This window comes from Eschrichtius robustus, chromosome 6, assembly GCF_028021215.1.
Source record: "Eschrichtius robustus isolate mEscRob2 chromosome 6, mEscRob2.pri, whole genome shotgun sequence".
NCBI classification, from domain to species: domain Eukaryota; kingdom Metazoa; phylum Chordata; class Mammalia; order Artiodactyla; family Eschrichtiidae; genus Eschrichtius; species Eschrichtius robustus.
This window is the reverse complement of record NC_090829.1, coordinates 44,763,113-44,785,923: the sequence shown is the minus strand read 5'-3', so window position 1 is coordinate 44,785,923 and position 22,811 is coordinate 44,763,113.

Genomic DNA, 22,811 nt, shown 5'->3' with positions numbered 1-22,811 from the left:
TTTCTTCAAATTCAAGTTTAAAGAACATTTTTTTTTCTGTGTTATGGATTTCCTCTATATACATGGATACGTGCAAACAGATATAACCTAACCACATACCAGGACATAAGATAAATGTAATTTATTTCTACACAGAATCAAGAAGTATGTTTTTATTTCTTCTTTTCTGCTTCACTTGTTTTCACAGTCAATAAACTATACAAAAGTGTTCACAAAAGGTCAGAGGGACACTTTGGAATGAGCTGTATGGGTTCCTGTGGCTTCCCATTTATTAAAACAGAAAAGCCACAGGCCCATTGGGTTTTCATTGTGAGACCACTGAAACACTCACTGAATGGTACTGAAGCCCAAGAGTCAGTAAGATCTTTCTTTTGTTGTAATTAAAAGAATGCTGGGTAAAGTCTCTGCACATTAGCAAGAAGACAGTTTGAAATATTCAGGGTGATTATAGACATGAAGAAAACTGAGAAACTACAAAGATTACAAGATTATACATTTTGTATAATTTCATGTATAAACATGAAATATTATGTGAAGCTACTGAATCAGAAACTGTAACTACTACCCTCATGAAGCTCTCCTTATGTGTCAGTTATTGAGCTAAGTACCTTTACTATATTTTCTAATTTAATTTACAAAAATTCTTATGAGAGACATTGTATCCCAATTTTACGGTTAAAAAAAAATAGCAACAATTTTACTTCTTCCTTTCCAATTTGAATGCCTTTATTTCTTTGTTTTGTCTAATTGCTCTAGCTAGGACTTCCAGTACAACGTTAAATAGGACTGCTGAGAGTAGGTATTCTTGTCTATTCCTGATCTTAGAGGAAACACTTTCAATTTTTCTCTATTGAGTATAATGTTAGCTGTGGGTTTGTTATATATGGCCTTTATTATGCTGCTGTATGTTTCATCTATATTCAATCTGTTAAGGATTTTATCACGAAAGAATGTCAGATGCCTTTTCTGCATCTATTGAGATGATCATATGATTTTTATCATTCATTTTATTGATATGATGATGCATTACATTTATTGGAAATCTGTGTTTTAATATATTGGTTTTTTATCATTTAATATAATTTGTGAGTAAATGCATAAACAATTACAGTCCCAAAGGTTTGTAAAACATAGTGTGAATATATACACACATATACTATACATATATATATATGTGTGTGTGTTTGTACATTTTATCATATTGTCAACTTTGTCTTAATCATACTATATAATGTAGTTAAGTGGAGGAAAACCCAACATAAGAGAATAAGTCAGTAATAATAAACTCTGTGTGTTTATGCCTCTGAGATCATATAAAATATAGCACGTATACTTCCAGGACTGTTGGATGTACAACTCATGCATAGAAGGATTTTTTAATAATTGTTATATATGAGAGAAAAAATAGAAAAAGTAATTCTATATTTAGTTTTTGTTTTTCTCCATTTGGTCCTGCAATACATATATGTAAGTATCAGTGAAAAAGTATTTACTCTTTTCAACTTCTTCAGCTCTGCATCAATTATTTTTCCTTTGTTCTGATGTTCTTATGTTGTTTTCAATTCAATAATGCTAACAGGTTCACAATGCAAACTCAGTTTTTGTCTATTCAATTCTAGATATTTCAAAACTATCAGAATAGTCAGATGGTATTTCAAATTCTCACAGTTATTATAGAACTCCTCCTCTTATCTAAAAAGCTTTTTCTGCAGTCATCAATTTATTTTTTTTTGATTACTTTAATTGGAAGAGAAAATAAACATATTAGACATTGTTGGGAAGCTAATTCCAGGTCATAATGATAAATAATAAGAATCAATGTATATTTGGAGAAATATATGAATGGTTCAGCTTCAGTTGTATATAGATGAATAGCATAAACTGACACATTGAGGATATTGATAGACCTCTATATTTCTAAGTCAAGATATATATTTAATTAAAAAATATGCATTATGTTATTCTTTAGCAAACCTATAATTTCAATGGGAACTATATTAAATAACCTTACAATATATCCCATGATGCTGATTTAGCTTCTCTTCTATATAATTAGACTTTTTCAATCTCACTGTTAATTATGGAAAGCAACTACAGATAATTTAAAAACAGAAGTAAAATACTACAATGATAAAAATTATCAGGCCTATTAAGAATAATTACAACGAATAACAAACATATTTTGTGTTATTTATATGCATCACTGGTCAAATAAAATACCAAGAACTATCATTTTTACCATAAAAAACCTGTCAGCTATTATTTTTCCTAATTTGTATATGAGATATCATAGTTTGTTAGGGACAAGTAATCTGTTGACAGGCTCAGTACTTGTAGACAAGGAGCTGGAATTTGAATTCACTTCTGTCAGATTCCAGATCCAAGTTCCTTCCTACTACATCATGCTGTTATTTTTATAATACAATGTTTTGACTCTCAGTCATTTCCTTCATGTTTCCATATGATCAATGCATTAAAAAATTACTCACTCTTGGTGAAATGAGGGCTGGTAGAGAATAAAGCAGTTAATAAACCTTAGTACAAATGCTCTCTGCTCATGTCTTCCCTTCTGACCTTTCCTAAGAACTATAAATGTTGAAAGGAATATTTACTAGTGTAAATTATTTGTGAAAATGTATGAGAATATGTTTTAAACTTGCTTTTTTGTTTAAAACCAAAAAGGAAGATACATTGCCACCTTCCATAATCTGTCAACAACTCAATCTTTATTATCATTTATTACTAAGAGGGTATTTAATGTTAGATGCATTGTATAGTTTATGTAGAAATATATGCTTTAATCCAAATTTGAAACTTTAACTCTAAAAGTCAAATCCTGGTTCAACTAAATATAACTTAAAATACTAATTTGGGATATATTATATGAATCTGCATTTTAGGTATAAATCAGAAGTAAAAACACTGATTAAATATGAAAGCATACTCATTTCTCAAATCATGCTTATGTTATAAATAGTTTGATCAAACATATAAGTAGTTTAAAATGATCGAACAAAGTACAGTCCAAGAGAAACGTCTGTGATGTCTTTCAGTGCACTGACAGATAAGAAGTAAGTGGGTATAAATTCCCCCAATGAGATTTATTATTTAAAAAAGCACTCTGAATTTATTTTAGTTTTTGATTCATCTAAACCAGGTAGAAGTAAATATTAAACTCATGTTAGTATTTAACTTTTGTGATACAAAAATATTATAGAAAAACAGAGGGAAATGCAGCCTTTGACATCTATTTAAATCATGCTTTCATTTAGATTTTTACACGGAAGGAAAATATTTCCACACAGGGAAAAATGTATCAGATTAGTTTATCTTCCTCTCCATCTGTGTGAGTGTGCAGTGTGTTTAAAAATGTTTTGTTGGGGCTTCCCTGGTGGCGCAGTGGTTGAGAATCTGCCTGCCAATGCAGGGGACACGGGTTCGAGCCCTGGTCTGGGAAGGTCCCACATGCCGCGGAGCAACTGGGCCCGTGAGCCACAATTGCTGAGCCTGCGCGTCTGGAGCCTGTGCTCCGCAACAAAGAGAGGCCGCGATAGTGGGAGGCCCGCGCACCGCGATGAAGAGTGGCCCCCACTTGCCACAACTAGAGAAAGCCCTCGCACAGAAACGAAGACCCAACACAGCCATAAATGAATAAATTAAAAAAAAAAAAACAAGTTTTGTTGTTGTTGTTTATAAAAGAGTTTCATTTCTAGAGGTGAAGGTAAAATGAGCATTTCCCAGATTGCCACAGAGAGTTATTTCAGCAGTTAATTTGCTTCTACTGACTTCCAGGTTTTCCTACTGAGAAATTTCCTGGCTGGTGTTCTTAAAATTGTAGTAAATGTCTTCATCTTTGCTCATTCCTCTGAAGTTAAAATATGACTTTTCAATCTCCTCCTTCAGATTTATCAATTTGTTACATTTCTCATAAACACAAAGTATATTTCATTCAACATGTCCAAAATTCTGAATGCATTTTTTGTTAGTTCTCTCTGGCCTAAACCCATTTGGGACAAATTATATCATATATAGTTTTTATATTACACATACAGTCTACACACACACACACATATATTTTAAAGTAAATTCAATAATTGTTATTTGTTTTTGTTTGCTCCTCTATGAAATATAAAAGGCTCTAGATATGAGGTTTTAGAGCCATCATTGCCTTATTTTTGACACCTGATAGCCAACTGCTCGTTCTGGCACTGAGAACTACAGTGAGTACAGGTGAAGGAAACTGTAACAAAATGAACAGTGGAAAAAAATAAGAAAGAAGTAAGCAGGTAGACATCTCATATTTTAGCTAGATAGCCTTCACTGAAAGGAAATCCTGAAGAATTCTCATTAGCAAATATTTGAATATCAAATTTGCTTTATATTTGTCATATTTTATTGGCAAACCTAATACAAAGCAAATTAGGAGAATAGAGCACTATTCAAGTTATACTCATAATGTTGTCTCTTTCCAGTAGAGACTTCAAATTTTGGAATAGATTGTATGAGATATATGATTACAGAAAGTAGATTTTCAAAAGAATATCAACTGACACTTAAAAATCACTCTAGTTCCCTCTCTTTTCATTTTGGTTAGTAGCAATGTTAAAATTAATAGGACAGGGATCCACTTTTGAGAAGATAGAGTAGATGTAATTTTCTCTATTTTGGGGGAATGAGTACAACTAAACAAAACTAAAAAGGTTCTGACAAAGAGTCAGACTGGCTAGGGCGCTGGAGACCCAAGGAATTACTTGGTGGTGAGTTCCCTGGTTTTCTTTTTGCCTCACATTTATCCCAGACTTGGAGCTGAATAAGCCGACAAGCTGAAAATAGCAATGAAAGCAGACAAAAATATGCCCCCCAAAGCCTGCTCTGTCTATTTCAAGAACCAGGAAAGGTGAAGCTTATCATGAGAGAAAATATTTAGAAAATAACACTCCTACTTCAATACTGAAAAACTGCAGAAGTTTGGAATGAATTTCAAAATCTTATTTATAGTATGTTAATTACCTAATTACAAGTATTGTTTCACTATACAACCACATAATTATTTTAGTTAGGTTGACATTTTACCTAGTAATATGATATTAGTTTTTCAAAAGCAGTCTACATTATAATAAATAACTTCCTGAGTCACTCCATTCTAATGTTTCTATTTGGCTGACAGATTTCTCTGCTGTTGACAATTCTTTTCTTTAGGATCACACCTTGTAGAAAAAAGAACATTATTCTCTCTTCACTATCAGGTGTATAAGTAAGATGTCAAATGCAGTGACTACTTCTCTACCCTTAATGTGCTTCTTAAAATTTTGAATGTTAAGTCATATAAATATTCCTTGGATTATTATTTTACTGCCAACAGTATCTCTCAATTTTATACTTAGCTTATGAACTCTACAGAAATATTATAGAAGCAGCTTATTTGGAAAATATTTTAGTTGGTCTATAGTCTTTTTTGGTATCTGATTTGGCAATGTCTACAATATGTAAGATATAAGAATGATATATCAAATGCAAGCTTAAATTTATTTTGATTCATTCATTTTTAACATTTCTGGAATTTATGCAGAGCTGAGCAATTGAGGAGAATTAAGAAAAACTGCTAAATACAATCAAATGGTTGTTGGATGACTTTTCTATTTAAAAGTCTTCTTTTAAGTTAAGCATTTTAAAAGTTTCCCAAAATATGCAAAGTAGAGAGGAGAAGAGACCTCATACCAACAACAATATTCAATAGTTAACATTCTGTCACACTTGCTTGGTTTATCCCTCCCTTTCCTTCCTCCTTCATTTCTTCCTTCCTTCCCTTTTCTTTTGATTACAGATGGCTACATAATCTTTCCAACATTTTAGCAAGCCTTTTCCAATGTGATTTTTCACCTCCTCCTATTAAGAGGTGGAACCTGTTTCTTCACACCTTGAATCTGAGATTGGCCAGTGACTTGCTTTGCTTTGCTCCACGGGACATTAGCAAACATAATTCAGAGTCTTTAACAGAGCTTGCATATTGGACTTTGTCTTCTTTTGCTGTGTTCAGAACCCTGAGACCAGCTTGTGAACAAAATTGAGCTAGGCTGATGGAATGTAAAAGGTTAAGTGTAGGAAAATCAAGTGCAACAAAGAGTCTGTCAACTTCTAGAACAAATGAAACCATTCTATATTCCAGCCATCAGCTGAACTACAAACATATCAGAGGGCCCAGTAAACAGAAGCTGAGTTAGCCCAGACAAGAACAGCACAGCTTATCTACAAAATTGTGAACAAAATCAATAAGCTGTTGTTTTAAGCTATTAAACTGTTATCCTTCCTTCCTTTCCTCCTTTTTTCTTCCCTCCTTTATTCCTTCCTTATATTGTTTTTTCTTCTTTTCTTAGTCACTTCCTTTCTTTTTATGTTGTTGTAATATATTTTTTTTAAAACTCCTAAAACCATGTTATTTTTCTCATAAGTGCTTCTATACATATCTTAATAAACAAGGGCATTTTGTTAACAATCAGAATAACATTATCTTACTAAATATTATTAACAAAAATGCCTTAACAATGAATATGCAGTCAATATTTAAAGTTCTCCAATTGTCTCAAAATAAATTTTGTTGCTTTTACTTTATTAATAAATTAATTACGAGGTAGTGTTTTAAATTATATATATATATTTAAATTAGCCACTGTAGCTAAATCAGAAATCCAATGTTTCTTCAGTACTGTATTACTTCTGAAATCTTTTCTCATTTCTCACCTGCCAGAAGTTGTTCTGTTATTCCTTTTTAGAGTCTGTCCTGGGCTCTATCTCTGACATTCCCTCGTCTCTTGACCCTGCCCAGAAATTCTAGCCTCCTTAGCAAGTCAGTCCCCCCTCCATTTGGGCTCCACTGCCTTGCATAGCAATTTTGGAACTTCTCCCTGGGAGGCTGAACCATGGAATCTGTCTGTGCTCAAGAATGATGTTATAGACTCCCTTCAAGGTTTTTTGTTCTGTGTTTTATTATCAAATGTCTAGGTCAAACACCATACATTGTTGACTGTGTTTATAAGGAGACAATATTTCCTCACTTGTAACTGCTCTGCCTGCTGTAGAGTTTCATTTATGTCAATTTAGGCTATCTGTGTGCTTGTATCTGGCCAAGGCCTAAATACTGTTTACATGCATATATATGCTGTATTTTCACTTATAAAAAAGATTTGTTTTAATTTTATTAGACTAATGGTGACCTCATTAGTTGACAATGGATGTTTAGAGAGAGTGTGGGTTAGTTATAATATTCAATGTACATATATTATAATTATTTTTGCTATTGTACTAGAGCCAGAATCAATATAATCCACCACAGAAAATTAATGCAAATGAATGAATTGTTATTCTGGATCTTAGCCATGGACATGCAGATTAGTGTTTGCTGGAAAATTTTATAAACAAAACCATAGACTAATAATTTTCACACTCTGAAGTAAGGTAGTTTGATCTAGTTCATTTTTCAGTTTTAATTTTATCACTAATATTTTCTAAATTAAATTGATGTATTTGGGGAAAATTACCTCTGACATCATTTATAAAAGATCCATAGATTAATTTGAAATATTAAGCAGCTGTTAAATATATTTCTAACTTTTCTATTTCATTTTTTAAAAAGCAATCCACTTAAATAGAGTGAATTCTCAATTATTTATAGCATTAAGGTTTGAGAGAAAGAGTAGAATGTTGAAAGATTTTGATTGATAAGCCAAATTTTGGATATTTTATTGTTATGTAAAATTGCATCTGGATTTTCATTTTTAAATATACTTTTATGGTTAAAACTAATATTATTTTTAAAATCCTATGTGCAATTAGCTAACGCCAGTGTTAAATATCCTTATATGATGCTGGAGAATCATAGTAGAGTAAACTGATTTCCTTAATGCTATTGGTCGAATGTAAAATAAGCAAATATTTCAAATTCTCCAATTAATGTATCAGTATGAACAACAACACATGCATAGCTACTATGTCTTCTGGCAGAAGCTGAATTGTGTGCCCCCAAAATTCATGTGTTGAAGTCTTAACCTCCAGTACTTCAGAATATGACTCTGTTTGAAGATAGGGCCTTTCAAAAGGTAATTTTTCTAGAATGAAGCTGTTAGGGAGGGCCCTAATCTAATCTGACCGGTGTTTTTATAAGAAGAGGGGATTAGGACATACAGAGTGAAACACCAGGGGCACCTGTACACAGAAGGATGAGATAGCAAGAGGGCAGCCATCTGCAAGTCCAAAAGAGAGGCCACAGAGAAAACCAATGCTGCCGTTACCTCAATCATAAACTTCTAGCCTCCAGAATTGTGAGAAAATAAATTTCTGTTGTTTAAGACCCCAGTCTGTGATATGCTGTTATGGCAGCCTTACCAAACTAATACATCTCCTTATATAACTACTTTAAGTGAATATTAGGTTTTCTAGCAAGAAGCATTTGTTATTTTTAAAATAACAGAAATATCAAAATAGCTATAAATTAGGATGTATTGAAGATGGAGGTTTGAAGACATTGAAAGAGATAATACATCTAGAAATAGTATAATGGTTTATGGTCTTTTAAGCATTCTCTGTTATACAGAATACAGGTCTTCTGCATGTCGTCTCTAGGTTTGTCCATTTAATTTAATAAACATTGTCACTTAGTTTTCAGAAGCCTGCAAAGTGAGTACAACGTTTGTTTTATCCATTCAGCTGCTCTAATGTGGCTTTTAGAAAAGCAATGAAGGGCTTTATTAGATGGATCAATGAAAGTTGAACAAAAGCATCTACTAGGAAAGTTAACACTAATATTTGGCAAAAAATGGAAAAAATCTTTAAAAATTAAGCTGTACATTGCATATTGTTTCCTAACATTGGGTCACAAAATGTTTTAAATAAAAACTATTTCTTCCGTGATTTTTGGCCACTTTTTAAATAGGTTGTATATTTCTTACTATTAAGTTTAAAATATATTCTAGATACAAATCCTTTGCCAGATATATGATTTGTAAATATGTCCTAGTCTGTAGCTTATCTTTTTTATTATTTTAACAATGTCTTTTACATACTAAATTTTAAAAATTTTTATTAAGTCCAATTTATTATTTTTTTTCTTTTATAGATTGTGCTGTCAGTATCACGTCCAAGAACTCCTTGCCTAACCCCCAACCTCAATGGCATTATACATGAAAGAAGCCAGTTTCAAAAGTCTGCCTACTGTATAATTCCATTTGTATGATATTCTTAAGACAGAACTATAGTGACAGAGAAAAGATTAGTGGTTGCAGAGATGGGTAATGGGGTGACAATGAAAGAGTAGCATGAGGACTTTTATGGGGTGATGGAACTGTTCTGTATTCTGATTGTGATGGCGATTAAACAAATTTGTACATGGTTAAGGCTCATGCAACTGCATGATTCTCCCTGAAATGTCAGTTTTACTGTGTCTTAAATAAAAACACAAAAATAAATGAATAAAAATAAAAAATAAAAAAATTACCACAGTATATTTCATGGTAGATATTCCTTAAAAATATATGAACAATTAGCAAGAAGGCACAGTGGTGATAAATTAAAATTAAATTGATTAGGTCACAGACTCACACAAAGGCCCCAGTTAAGACAGTTTTCATTCTCAGAGCTCAACTGGGTGTCATATATTATAAGTTCAGTCATAAATTTATGAAATTTTTGTATATAATATAAATACTAAACACTTTGTTATTGCCTCACACAGTGTACCTAATAGAAATATTCACAAGGCAGGAGGTAGTACTGGCATCAGAGTTTCTTAATTATTTTCCTTAAGACACAACAATAAGAACAAATGTGCAAGACTATAAGTAGAACAAAAAAGAATCCTAAAGATGTGAGCTGGGACATAATCATCTCATATGACAGTAATTAAGTGGTCAGGACTTATTCTCTTCATTTATTTCATAATTGGCTAGAAATCAAACTTATTGCTAAGTAAGACCTAAGAGAACCTTGCTTTATAAAATGGGTATATAGGGTATATTGTAGCTGGTTCCTGTGGATTCAGCAACTCACAGATTCTTGGGAGAGAGCATCATACAGTCAACCTTTATTTGTTTGTTTCTCTAGCTATTTATTTATTCAGTAGAGATTGAATCAACCATTAACCTGGATTAGACGTAAAATTATTTTTCCTTACTGCCATTTGCGATCTTTGCTTTTTCTCTTTACCTGTGTTTTGGTTTCAACAAGTAATTGAGTCAGTGAATCTCTGTTGACAACCCCTAAATGTTAATGAACTTATTTGTTAAAGGAGCACATGAACACCTATCCTTCAATTTTTTTTTTCCCAACTGCTGCCAGGTGGTTGCTATCAATAAGGAGATATTTTTACTAAAGACTCAACTAAATTTTTAAGGTTAAAAAAGTCTACATTCTTACCTACAACAAAAGAAAATAGACAGAAAAGCTTTCAAGGATAAAATAACAGAAGGAACAAAAGTTCTGTGTTGGAAGAATGATTAAAAAACGTGAATTATTTTGAATTAATTATGGAATAAGCAATGATACAAAAATAGGCTGCTAACTAATAAGGAGGGGCTTGAAATTAATGGGTCCAAAATGGCTGAGTTAATGAAACTAGTCATACAACTCATTTTTTAATATGAAAAATGAGAAAAATTTTACGAAGTAATGACAACTTTGCAAAAATTGCTATTGACAAAACAGAGGAAGGGGAGTAGAATACTTGAGTATGGGAACATACTCAAATCAGCAAATTTGGATGGCCTGTTTCCAAGGGCACAGAGCAAGTCAGTTGCATAATGCTACATTTCTTTCTACCAGTCACAGAATGAACAATAATAAAGATGTAAAAATCACATCAGAACATCAGTATATCTATTATAGATATGTTTTTGAAGCATATTTTCTCAATTATTTTAGATTCTATTTTTGATACAGTATGTCTTTTTTTTTTTTTTAACATCTTTACCAGAGTATAACTGCTTTACAATGGTGTGTTAGTTTCTGCTGTGTAACAAAGTGAATCAGCTATATGTATACATATATCCCCATATCTCCTCCCTCTTGCGACTCCTGTCCACCAGCACTATCCCACCCCTCTAGGTGGTCGCAAAGCACCGAGCTGATCTCCCTATTCTTTGCAGCTGCTTCCCACTAGATATCTATTTTACATTTGGTAGTGTATATATGTCAATACCACTCTCTCACTTCGTCCCAGCTTACCCTTCCCCCTCCCCATGACCTCAAGTTCATTCTCTATGTCTGCATCTTATCCCTGTCCTGCCCCTTGGTTCATCAGAACCACTTTTTTTTTTTTTTTAGAGTCCATATATATGTGTTAGCATACAGTATTTGTTTTTCTCTTTCTGAATTACTTCACTCTGTATGACAGTCTCTAGGTCCATCCACCTCACCACAAATAACTCAATTTTGTTTCATTTTATGGCTGAGTAATATTCCATTGTATATATGCGCCACATCTTCTTTATCCATTCATCTGTCAATGGACACTTAGGTTGCATCCATGTCCTGGCTATTGTAAATAGTGCTGCAATGAACATTGTGGTATATGACACTTTTTGAATTATGGTTTTCTCAGGGTATATGCCCAGTAGTGAGATTGCTGGGTCGTATGGTAGTTCTATTTTTAGTTTTTTAAGGAAACTCCATCTGTTCTCCATAGTGGCTGTATCAATTTACATTGCCACCAACAGTGCAAGAGGGTTCCCTTTTCTCCACACCCTCTTCATCATTTATTGTTTGTAGATTTTTTGATGATGGCCATTCTGACTGGTGTGAGGTGATACTTCATTGTAGTTTTGATTTGCATTTCTCTAATGATTACCGATGTCGAGCACCCTTTCATGTGTTTGTTGGCAATCCATATATCTTCTTTGGAGAAATGTCTATTTAGGGCTTCTGCGCATTTTTGGATTGAGTTGTTTTTTTTTTGATATTGAGCTGCATGAGCTGTTTGTATATTTTGGAGATTAATCCTTTGTCCGTTGCTTTGTTTGCAAATATTTTCTCCCATTCTGAGGGTTGTCTTTTTGTTTTGTTTATAGTTTCCTTTGTTGTGCAACAGCTTTTAAGTTTCATTAGGTCCCATTTATTACTGCTTTTATTCCCATTTCTCTAGGAGGTGGGTGAAAAAGGATCTTGCTGTGATTTATGTCATAGAATGTTTTGCCTATCTTTTCCTCTAAGCATTTTATAGTGTCTGGCCTTACATTTAGGTCTTCAATCCATTTTGAGTTTATGTTTGTGTATGGTGTTAGGGAGTGTTCTAATTTCATTCTTTTATATGTAGCTGTCCAGTTTTCCCAGCACCACTTAATGAAGAGGCTGTCTTTTCTCCATTGTATATTCTTGCCTCCTTTATCAAAGATAAGGTGACCATATGTGCATGGATTTATCTCTGGGCTTTATAGCCTGTTCCATTGATCAATATTTCTGTTTTTGTGCCAGTACCATACTGTCTTGATTAATGTAGCTTTGTAGTATAGTCTGAAGTCCAGGAGCCTGAATCCTGCAGCTCCGTTTTTCATTCTCAAGATTGATTTTGCTATTCAGGGTCGTTTGTGTTTCGATACAAATTGTGAAAGTTTTTGTTCTAGTTCTGTGAAAAATGTTATTGGCAGTTTGATAGGGATTGCATTGAATCTGTAGATTGCTTTGGGCAGTATAGGATTTTCACAATGTTGATTCTTCCAATCCAAGAACATGGTATATCTCTCCATCTGTTTGTATCATCTTTAATTTCTTTATTCAGTGTCTTATAGTTTTATGCATACAGGTCTTTTGTCTCCTTAGGTAGGTTTTTTCCTAAGTATTGTATTCATTTTGTTGCAATGGTAAATGGGAGTGTTTCCTTAATTTCTCTTTCAGATGTTTCATCATTAGTGTGTAGGAATGAAAGATATTTCTGTGCATTAATTTTGTATCCTGCTACTTTACCAAATTCATTGATTAGCTCTAGTAGTTTTCTGGTAGCATCTTTAGGATTCTCTATGTATAGTATCATATCATCTGCAAACAGTGACAGCTTTATTTCTTGTTTTCTGATTTGGATTCCTTTTATTTCTTTTTCTACTCTGATTGCTGTGGCTAAAACTTCCAAAACTGTGTTGAATAATAGTGGTGAGAGTGGGCAACCTTGTCTAGTTCCTGATCTTAGTGGAAATGGTTTCACTTTTTCACCATTGAGAATGATGTTGGCTGTGGGTTTGTCATATATGGCCTTTATTATATTGAGGTAAGTTCCCTCTATGCCTACTTTCTGGAGGATTTTTATCATAAATGGGTACTGAATTTTGCCAAAAGCTTTTTCTGCATCTATTGAGATGATCATATGGTTTTTCACCTTCAATTTGTTAATATGGTTTATCACATTGATTGATTTGCATATATTGAAGAATCCTTGCATTCTTGGGACAAAACCCATTTGATCATGGTATATGATCCTTTTTTTAAATTATTAATTAATTAATTAATTTATGTCTGTGTTGGGTCTTCGTTTCTGTGCGAGGGCTTTCTCTAGTTGTGGCAAGCAGGGGGCACTCTTCATTGCGGTGCGCGGGTCTCTCACTATTGTGGCCTCTCTTGCTGTGGAGCACAGGCTCCAGATGCGCAGGCTCAGTAATTGTGGCTCACAGGCCCAGTTGCTTCATGGCATGTGGGATCTTCCCAGACCAGCGCTCGAACCTGTGTCCCCTGCATTGGCAGGCAGATTCTCAACCACTGCGCCACCAGGGAAGCCCAATATTGATGGTTTTAATGTTGTCCCAGAGGGCTCTGAGACTGTCCTCAATTCTTTTCATTCTGTTTTCTTTATTCTGCTCTGCGGTAGTTATTTCCACTAATTTGTCTTCCAGGTCACTTATCCATTCTTCTGCCTCAGTTATTCTGCTATTGATTCTATCTAGAGAATTTTTAATTTCATTTATTGGGTTTTTCATCATTGTTTGTTTGCTCTTTAGTTCTTCTAGGTCCTTGTTAAACATTTCTTGTATTTTCTCCATTATGTTTCCAAGATTTTGGATATCTTTACTGTCATTACTCTGAATTCTTTTTCATGTAGACTGCCTATTTCCTCTTCATTTGTTTCATCTCATGGGTTTTTACCTTGCTCATCATCTGCTGTGTATTCCTCTGTCTTCTCATTTTGCTTAACTTACTGTGTTTGAGGTCTCCTTTTCGCAGGCTGCAGGTTTGCAGTTCCCATTGTTTTTGGTGTCTGCCCCCAGTGGGTTAGGTTGGTTCAGTGGGTTGTGTGGCCTTCCTGTTGGAGGGGACTGGTGCCTGTGTTCTGGTGGATGAGGCTGGATCTTGTCTTTCTGGTGGGCAGGACCACGTCTGGTGGTGTGTTTTGGGGTGTCTGTGACATTATTATGATTTTAGGCAGCCTCTCTGCTAATGGGTGGGGTTGTGTTCCTGTCTTGCTAGTTGTTTGGCATGGGGTGTCCAGCACTGTAGCTTGCTGGTTGTTGAGTGGAGCTGGGTCTTTGCATTGAGATGGAGATCCCTGGGAGAGCTGTCGCTGACTGATATTACGTAGGGCCGGGAGGTCTCTGGTGGACCAATGTCCTGAACTCGGCTCTCCCACCTAAGAGGCTCAGGCCTGACACCAGGCCGGAGCACCAAGACCCTGTCAGCCACAAGGCTCAGAAGAAAAGGGAGGAGAAAAAAAGAGGAAAGAAAAAAATATAAAATAAAATAAAGTTTTTAAAATAAAAAAAATTTTTTAATTATTAAAAATAAAAAAAATTAAAAGTAGTTAAAAAAAAGAAAGAAAGAAGAGAGCAACCAAACCAATAAACAAATCCACCAGTGATAACAAGTGCTAAAAACTATACAAAAAAAAAAAAAAAAAGGGACAGACAGAAGCCTAGGATAAACTGTAAAATCAAAGTTATACAGACAAAATCCCACAAAGAAGCATACACATACACACTCACAAAAAGAGAAAAAGGAATATATATATATATATATATATATATATAAAGGAAGAGAGCAACCAAATCAATAAACAAATCTACCAGTGATGATCTAAATACCAAACTAAGATAAAGATAATCCAGAAACAAATTTGATACAGAAAGCAAACCCCAAGTTTACAGTTGCTCCCAAACTCCACCACCTCAATTTGGGGTTGATTCTTTGTCTATTCAGGTATTCCACAGATGCAGGGTACATCAAGTTGATTGTGGAGATTTAATCTGCTGCTCCTGAGGCTGCTGGGAGAAATTTCCCTTTCTCTTCTTTGTTCACACAGCTCCTGGGGTTCAGCTTTGGATTCGGCCCTGTCTCTGCGTGTAGGGCACCTGAGGGCATCTGTTCTTCCCCCAGACAGGAGGGGGTTAAAGGAGCAACTGATTTGGGGGCTCTGGCTCACTCAGGCCGGGGGGAGGGAAGGGTATGGAATGCGGAGCGAGTTTGCAGTGGCAGAGGCCAGTGTGACCTTGCACCAGCCTGAGGTGTGCCGTGTGTTCTCCTGGGGAAGTTGTCCCTGGATCTCGGGACCCTGGCAGTGGCAGGCTGCACAGGCTCCTGGGAGGGGAGGTGTGGATAGGGACCTGTGCTTGCACACAAGCTTCTTGGTGGCTGCAGCAGCAGCCTTAGCATTTCATGCCCATCTCTCATGTCCCTGATAGCCATGGCTTGCACCCATCCCTGGAGCTCATTTAGGCAGTGCTCTGAATCCTCTCTTCTCGTGCACCCCAAAACAATTGTCTCTTGCCTCTTAGGCAGGTCCAGACTTTTTCCTGGACTCCCTCCCGGCTACCTGTGGCACACTAGACCCCTTCAGACTGTGTTCACGCAGGCAACCCCAGTCCTCTCCCTGGGATCTGACCTCCGAAGCCCGAGCCTCAGCTCCCAGCCCCCGACCGCCCTGGTGGGTGAGCAGACAAGCCTCTCGGGCTGGTGAGTGCTGCTCGGCATCGATTCTCTGTGCGGGAATCTCTCCGCTTTGCCCTCCGCACCCCTGTTGCTGCGCTCTCCTCCGTGGTTCCGAAGCTTCCCCCCGCCCACCCTCCATTTCCGCCTGCAAAGGGGCTTCCTATTGTGTGGAAATTTTTCCTCCTTCTCAGCTCCCTCCCACTGGTGCAGGTCCCGTCCCTATTCTTTTGTCTCTGTTTTTTCTTTTTTCTTTTGCCCTACCCAGGAACGTGGGGAGTTTCTTGCTTTTTGGGAATTCTGAGGTCTGCCAGCGTTCAGTAGGTGTTCTGTAGGAGTTGTTCCACATGTAGATGCATTTTTGATGTATTTGTGTGGAGGAAGGTGATCTCGATGTCCTCCTCTGCCATCTTAAAGGTCCTCAGATACAGTATGTCTTTTAATGTAATAAGATTTTTTCCAGACCCCAACATAAGAAATTGGTCACTTCTGTATTTTCCAGTTTTGTCAAAACTGCAGTGCTTAAAATAAGTGGGAAAATACTTTTGATTTAAAAGGATTGGGTGCTAAAGAGAAAAAGACAAAAGATCAAGGTTGAAGGGATTGGGTGTTTTTTTGTTTGTTTTCCCCTCTACTGGAATAGCAAGGAACTACTTTCTAGAAGATGATACTTAGACTGAAACCTAAAAATGAGTAGGATCCAACGATATGAAGTGTTGACGTAAGATCATTCTAGAAGAAAACAGTATACCTAAACCCCTAGGGGTGAAAATCTTTTACGTTTAAAAAAAGAAAGTCTTTTTGGCTTGATTTTTTTGCCTGTGGATAATAGCAATAGGAAATGAGGTAGATAATTAGGGTTAGATCATGGATGGTCATTGTAAGAAGTCTGAATAGAAAAATGTGAAGATAAATGTATAATTTAAATATATAATCATTCTTAAATAAAATCATTTCAGATTATGTTTCCATTAAAAGAAACCCAATGACTGAAGAAGTTATATTAACATGACAGAATGTGTTTTATAAATGGGACAAAATGATGGAAATAGATTAATTGATAAGATAAAGCCCAAAGGAAGCAATATATATGAATAAATTAAATCCTGAAAGAGTAACATAAACAGACCTGCAATGAGAATTTAGATGAGTTTTTCTACAATAATTTTTGCTCCAAATTCTAATGCACAATCCTCTTTTTATAATCCTCTTATTAATCCTCTTAATTAATCATTGATTAATCAATTAATCAATGATAATAGAAATGCTTTTTTTCTATGTTGTATGGAACTTAATGTTTGTTTGTTTTTAAGACGGAATGGTTTTTAAATTTTGTTGTCGTAGTGAATATTTTGAAGAACTATAAACATCAAGTTGAATGCTAGCCAGCAATCAGCACTAGTAGATCTTATTTCACTCTGCATCAAAGATATAAATATTTCAGTAGTTCCTATTTGGAGATAATGTTTATTATTCCACTGTTTACTTTTAATGTCAAGCAGGTTAGGCCAGATGTGGTCTAAAAAAAGTTCAAACTTTGCTCCAAAGAATATTATGTACAGAAATGTTAATTCTGCAACTTTCACAGATACCCAATACATATAACCCATTCATGGTTGTGAAAAACTGTATACATTTTTTTTAATTATGCAGACTATTTTCATATTGGTTCTTTTCCTCCTCCTCTTCTGTCTCATTCACATAACAAACATCATTAACAGTGTTTAGGGAATGGAAGACATAATGACAAAAGATCTAAACAAGGAGTCGGCAGTCTGAGTTCTTGTACTAATGCATCTTCTCTAATAGTTGAGCATGAGAGAGTCATTGAGAATCAGAAACTTCATGGGTGAAACAAAAATTATCATGGTCAAGAGAAACAGCAGGAACCTTGTAATCAGAGACACCTTTTTGTTTGTTTCTAAAGTATTAACTTTGCACCTTAACAGCTGTAAGACCTTGGATAGTTATTTTGATCTCAGGTGGCCTCAGCCTGCAGTGGCTTAAAGCAGGGGTTCGGTTCCCAGCCAGTGATTGAAGTCGGGTCTCGGCGGTGAGAGCACAAAACCCAAGCCACTAGACCAGTGGTCAGTGACAAGGCCCTGGCCCTATGGGTTTGCAGAAAAAGAATTCCCAAAAAGACAGAAAGTAGTGAAACAAGTAAAGTATTTATTAAGAGAAAAAAAAAGAATAAGTGTGGATAGACACACGGGTGGGCTCAGAGAGAGAGTCGCACCCTAATGGCAGTTTGAATCACTTTTATGGGGCATTTCTTCCAGGTTTCCTTTGGCCAATCATTTTGATTTGCCGTGTTCAAGTCTGTATTTGGTATATCTCAGGATCCTCCCCTGTGTGTGCACGCATTTCTTAGCCAAAATGGATTCTACCGAAGAGGCCTATGGGTAAGTGAGCATTAGTTGACATCCCTCCCCTTTTGACATCCAAGGAGCCTTTCTGCGCATGTGTAGTTGGGGTGGTCTCCTGACTTTGAGAATGAGGAATATGTGGTTTCTTATCTTCTATCTGGGCAGGACCCAGCCTCCTCTCTCAATTGTCCTGTTATTCCCGGCCCAGAGTATCAGTCCACAAAGAACAAACTCAAACCGTTTGCCCGGAGGGCCCATCTGTCTCCTGCCTCAATTTTACCTCCATAAACTATGTTTTCTTCACCAGGAGAACAAGGATAAGAATGTATTCTACACATATTTGATATAATGTGTGATAAAGTGCAACGTAACCTTAAAATAAACATGTTCAAATAGTTTACCCTTCCTTGCACATGAAGATTCCTTTAAATGAGAGGCCAGAAATAATAACATTAAAACCCACAGCAAATGCCTCAATACAAAAACCAAAAGCCAAAAACAAAAAAAACAGCTATTAGATTCCCACAAATACACTCCAATAAACTGCTTATTTTCCATTTTTTACTTCTATGCCAGCTATCAATTGCCTCTCAGCTCCAAATCCACCCTTGTTTTCTCTGCTTTGTGATACTGGAGCTGAACCCTTTAAATGTTTCCTTTGTCTGCTGCCACAATGTTAGATTCTGTCAGGAGAGGGCAGTGAAGGGACACTTCAAAAGGAAGGGGCTTCTCTTCCTGTTCCTGTTTTTTTTTTTTCCTACAATGTATTGCTCATCTAGTGGCTTCCCAGCAAATCTCACAGGCAGCCCTGTGGATGCTTCACACTGAGTTTCACCAGCACCCACCTTGGGGTTTCTTGCCTGTTAACCCTGACCTACAGCACATCTCAAAACTTTCACCTTCCAGTGAACCAGGGCCCCACCCTCTGCAATGCGTGTGTGTGTGTGTGTGTGTGTGTGTGTGTGTGTGTGTGTGTGTGTGTGTAGGGAGCTCCTTTCTTTCAAGTTTGCTTCTTTCTTTAATATTCTTCCGTCCTACAGATAGTGGCTGCTCCCTACCTCTATCTACCATTCCTAAGTTCTTTAGAGTTCTCTCTAGCCTCTTCACACTTGATAAATGGAATATTTCTTGCCATATCAGTAAACAATGGCTGCCACAGTCATCAACGTTTGCAGCCCTCCAACGTGAGCTGGTGAGCCCTGAGGAAACTCAGGATGTGAAAACACAGGATACTGGGGATACTGGCCCCAGATAGCTGAGGTGCATATCAAAGGAATGATTCCCACAATCCCAGACCTCTTGCATCTTCCCATACACAGAAAAGGGCTAAATTCCTTAACTTGGGATATCTGGTTTTCTTTAATTAACAGTAATCTTTTGATGTTCAGACTACCTGCCCTTTGTTACAAAACTTCTATAAAACCTGGCTCCTCCTCTCGCCTCCTTGGAGCAGTTTCTCAGAGTTATCTGAAACGCTGTCTCCCGGGCTGCAGTCCTCATTTTGCCCTAAATAAAACAACTCACAACTCTCACATTGTGCATTTTTTTTAAGTCAACATACTTAATCCCATTACTAGTTAATAATTCTTTTTGTTGTTGTTGTTCTTTTATGTGCATTTTCCCCCTTTGTTATTGTTTTTTTTTGAAGTATAGTTGATTTACAATGTTGTGTTAATTACTGTTATATAGCAAATTGATTCATTTATACATATATATATGTACATTCTTTTTTTATATTCTTTTTCATTATGGTTTATCATAAGATATTGAATATAATTCCCTGTGCTATACAGCAGGACCTTGTTGTTTATCCATTCTACATATAAAAGCTGACATCTGCTAACCCCAAACTCCCACTCCATCCCTCCCCCAACTCCCTCCCCCTTGGCAACCACCAGTTTGTTCTCTATGTTTGTTATTCTATTTCTGTTTCATAGATGGGTTCATTTGTGCCATATTTTAGATTCCTATTTAATAATTCTTTATATTAAAATTCCCCTCTTCAGATTATTGGTATGATTTCTGACTCTTGCATGGACCCTGACTGATGCACCTTTCCTTACTCAAGGTTAAAGATATCAAGTGTAATTTAGATTTGATATTCTGGACTAAGTCACTTGAAAACACATACCATTTTATAAATCTCTGATTATGGTTCTTGCAACTGTATGCAGCTTCAAAGAAATTGAATTTCACTGGCTAAAAATGAATTTGAAGTTTGTAACAGATTTCAAAAACATTTCACAATACATTGTAAAACAGCAGTGGAATATAAAATCTTGGAATGACTTGGAAACACAAAGAAAACAGGGAAGAATGTACATAAAGAAGAAAAGTTCTGTTAGAGTTGAAGTCTCAGTGCTGGTCTTAATATAAAATTTTTTAAATTTGTTTTGTTTAATTTTCAGAGGTTACATGAATAAACTTAGTAATTTTCACATATAGCTAGTATGTGTGTGTGCATCTATATATATATATCTATATATATATATACACACACACAGACACCCATATGTAAGTTTGATCTTATTCCTATTTTCAGGTTCTCTACCATACTCTCTAAACCTCTTGACAAACAAATAAAATATCCTTTAAATTGATTTATAATCTTTCAAATTTGTGTTCCACAGTAATTTTCCATATGCTTCTCATCCTGCATAGAAATTATTTCCCCTTGAATTATTTCATCGTGCTCACTAAATACTAAACCAATTTAATTATTATTCTTTTATCTCTTATGGCACTAACATAAGAAGTTGATAATTAAATTAATTTTCTGCTTCTAAAATGGAGAAAATCGGCTAAATTACTCTGTTTTAAGCATTTGGAAAGTACTTAGTATAAATATACATACTTATTGATAACAAATGCAATGACTTAACTTCCTGGCAGCTTCCCCTGAACCTGAACCACAGTGGATTGTCAGTCACTGTGCAGTGTTCATGAACATTAGCAATTACAAAGGCAAATTTTATTTCCATTTTAGGTTAGTCTATTCCTTTAAAATCAATTTTATTTAATGTATTTTGGCTAGTATTTTGATTTATGTATTTAAATATAAATATCAGGATATAATAATTTGCTCAACCTTGTTTTAGGATTTAAGAAGATTCAAGGTGAATTTTACCTGGGCATATTCTCTGAGTTCCAAATTATTTTTTTCCACTAAGAGTAATAGAGTGTTTACATGGGGAAAAGGAGATATAGTTTTATCCTAAAGTATCTCTCGACATGAAAATATTCTCTGACAGCTCAATAGATCATTTTAAAGAATAGGTTTTACTTCTTGACCAGGGTTCTGACTCTCTTGTAAAGCCCTGGCATACACATGACTCAAAGTTTTATATATATGTACATATATATTGGATGTATACTGAAACAACTTAATATTCCCCAAGGATATGTCTTCTTTTGTTTACTGACTAATAGTCAATGTACCAAAGATTATATAAAGCACTAAAAAATAATTTTAAACATTTTCAAAAGTATTTTTAAACCGAAATACAGTGATATAGTAGAAATTGTTTTAAAGAATTTATATTCACATGGAAATGTGTTCATAGAATATACAGAGTTAAAATTATATAAAACTAGCTATTATATGATTAAATACATTTTAAATAACAGTAGATATTTAGAAGGATAATCACCAAAACTCATAACAATTATCTCTGTGAGACGGTATTACAGGGCAAGGAAGTGAAGGTGAATTCATTTGCTTTCATATACTCATGCTTTTTTTCTAGTGTTTTCTACTTGAAATATAATACAGTCACAAAAAAACAAAATAAAAATTGTTTCAATTTGAAATAAAACTAAAAATGATGCCAATACCTATAGATTTCTGTTATATGCTATTTTCTTATACCATGTTCTCAAAGAAGTAATCAATGATATTCATTTTTAAAATAAACAGACTCATAGCCAGTGTGTTTAATCAATTATAGATACCATTTATAATATATTTTTATGATTTTTGTGGCAACAATATCTTATTTATATTGTTAAATATAGTAATTTATATTTATAAAAATTTCCTACAAATTTAGTAGATAATGTATCATTTTCTTTCTCTTGATTTCTTGGTTTTAATAATTCTTGAGAATTTTTCCTTGATATTTATGCAAATGTTTTGACTATATGCACAGCATTAGAGTAGATACTGAGGGATATTAATACATATCCAGGAAACAGCTTCTATCTCCTAAAATTTTGTAGGATAGCTAAAATATATAATTTCTCACATACCATACAGCAAGATCTAAATAGTAAAAAAAAAAATTGATTCAAACAACAGTACAATAGCTGTAGGTATCAGGAAGAATTAAAAAATGAGTTGACATCTAAGGTGGGTATGGTGGGATTTCCTTGGATGGTGTTATGGGTAGATGTCATTACATGAAGAGAAAATGGAGGAACAAACATGAGGAGGCAAAAAGTCAACTGCTGCATTTGGAGCAGTGAAAATACATCAGTTTTGCTATAGCTAACTGTAGGAACTAGTAAAAAGGCTGGAAACAGGGTCTTGGATGCTAACTCAGTGGTTTGCACTTTATCTCC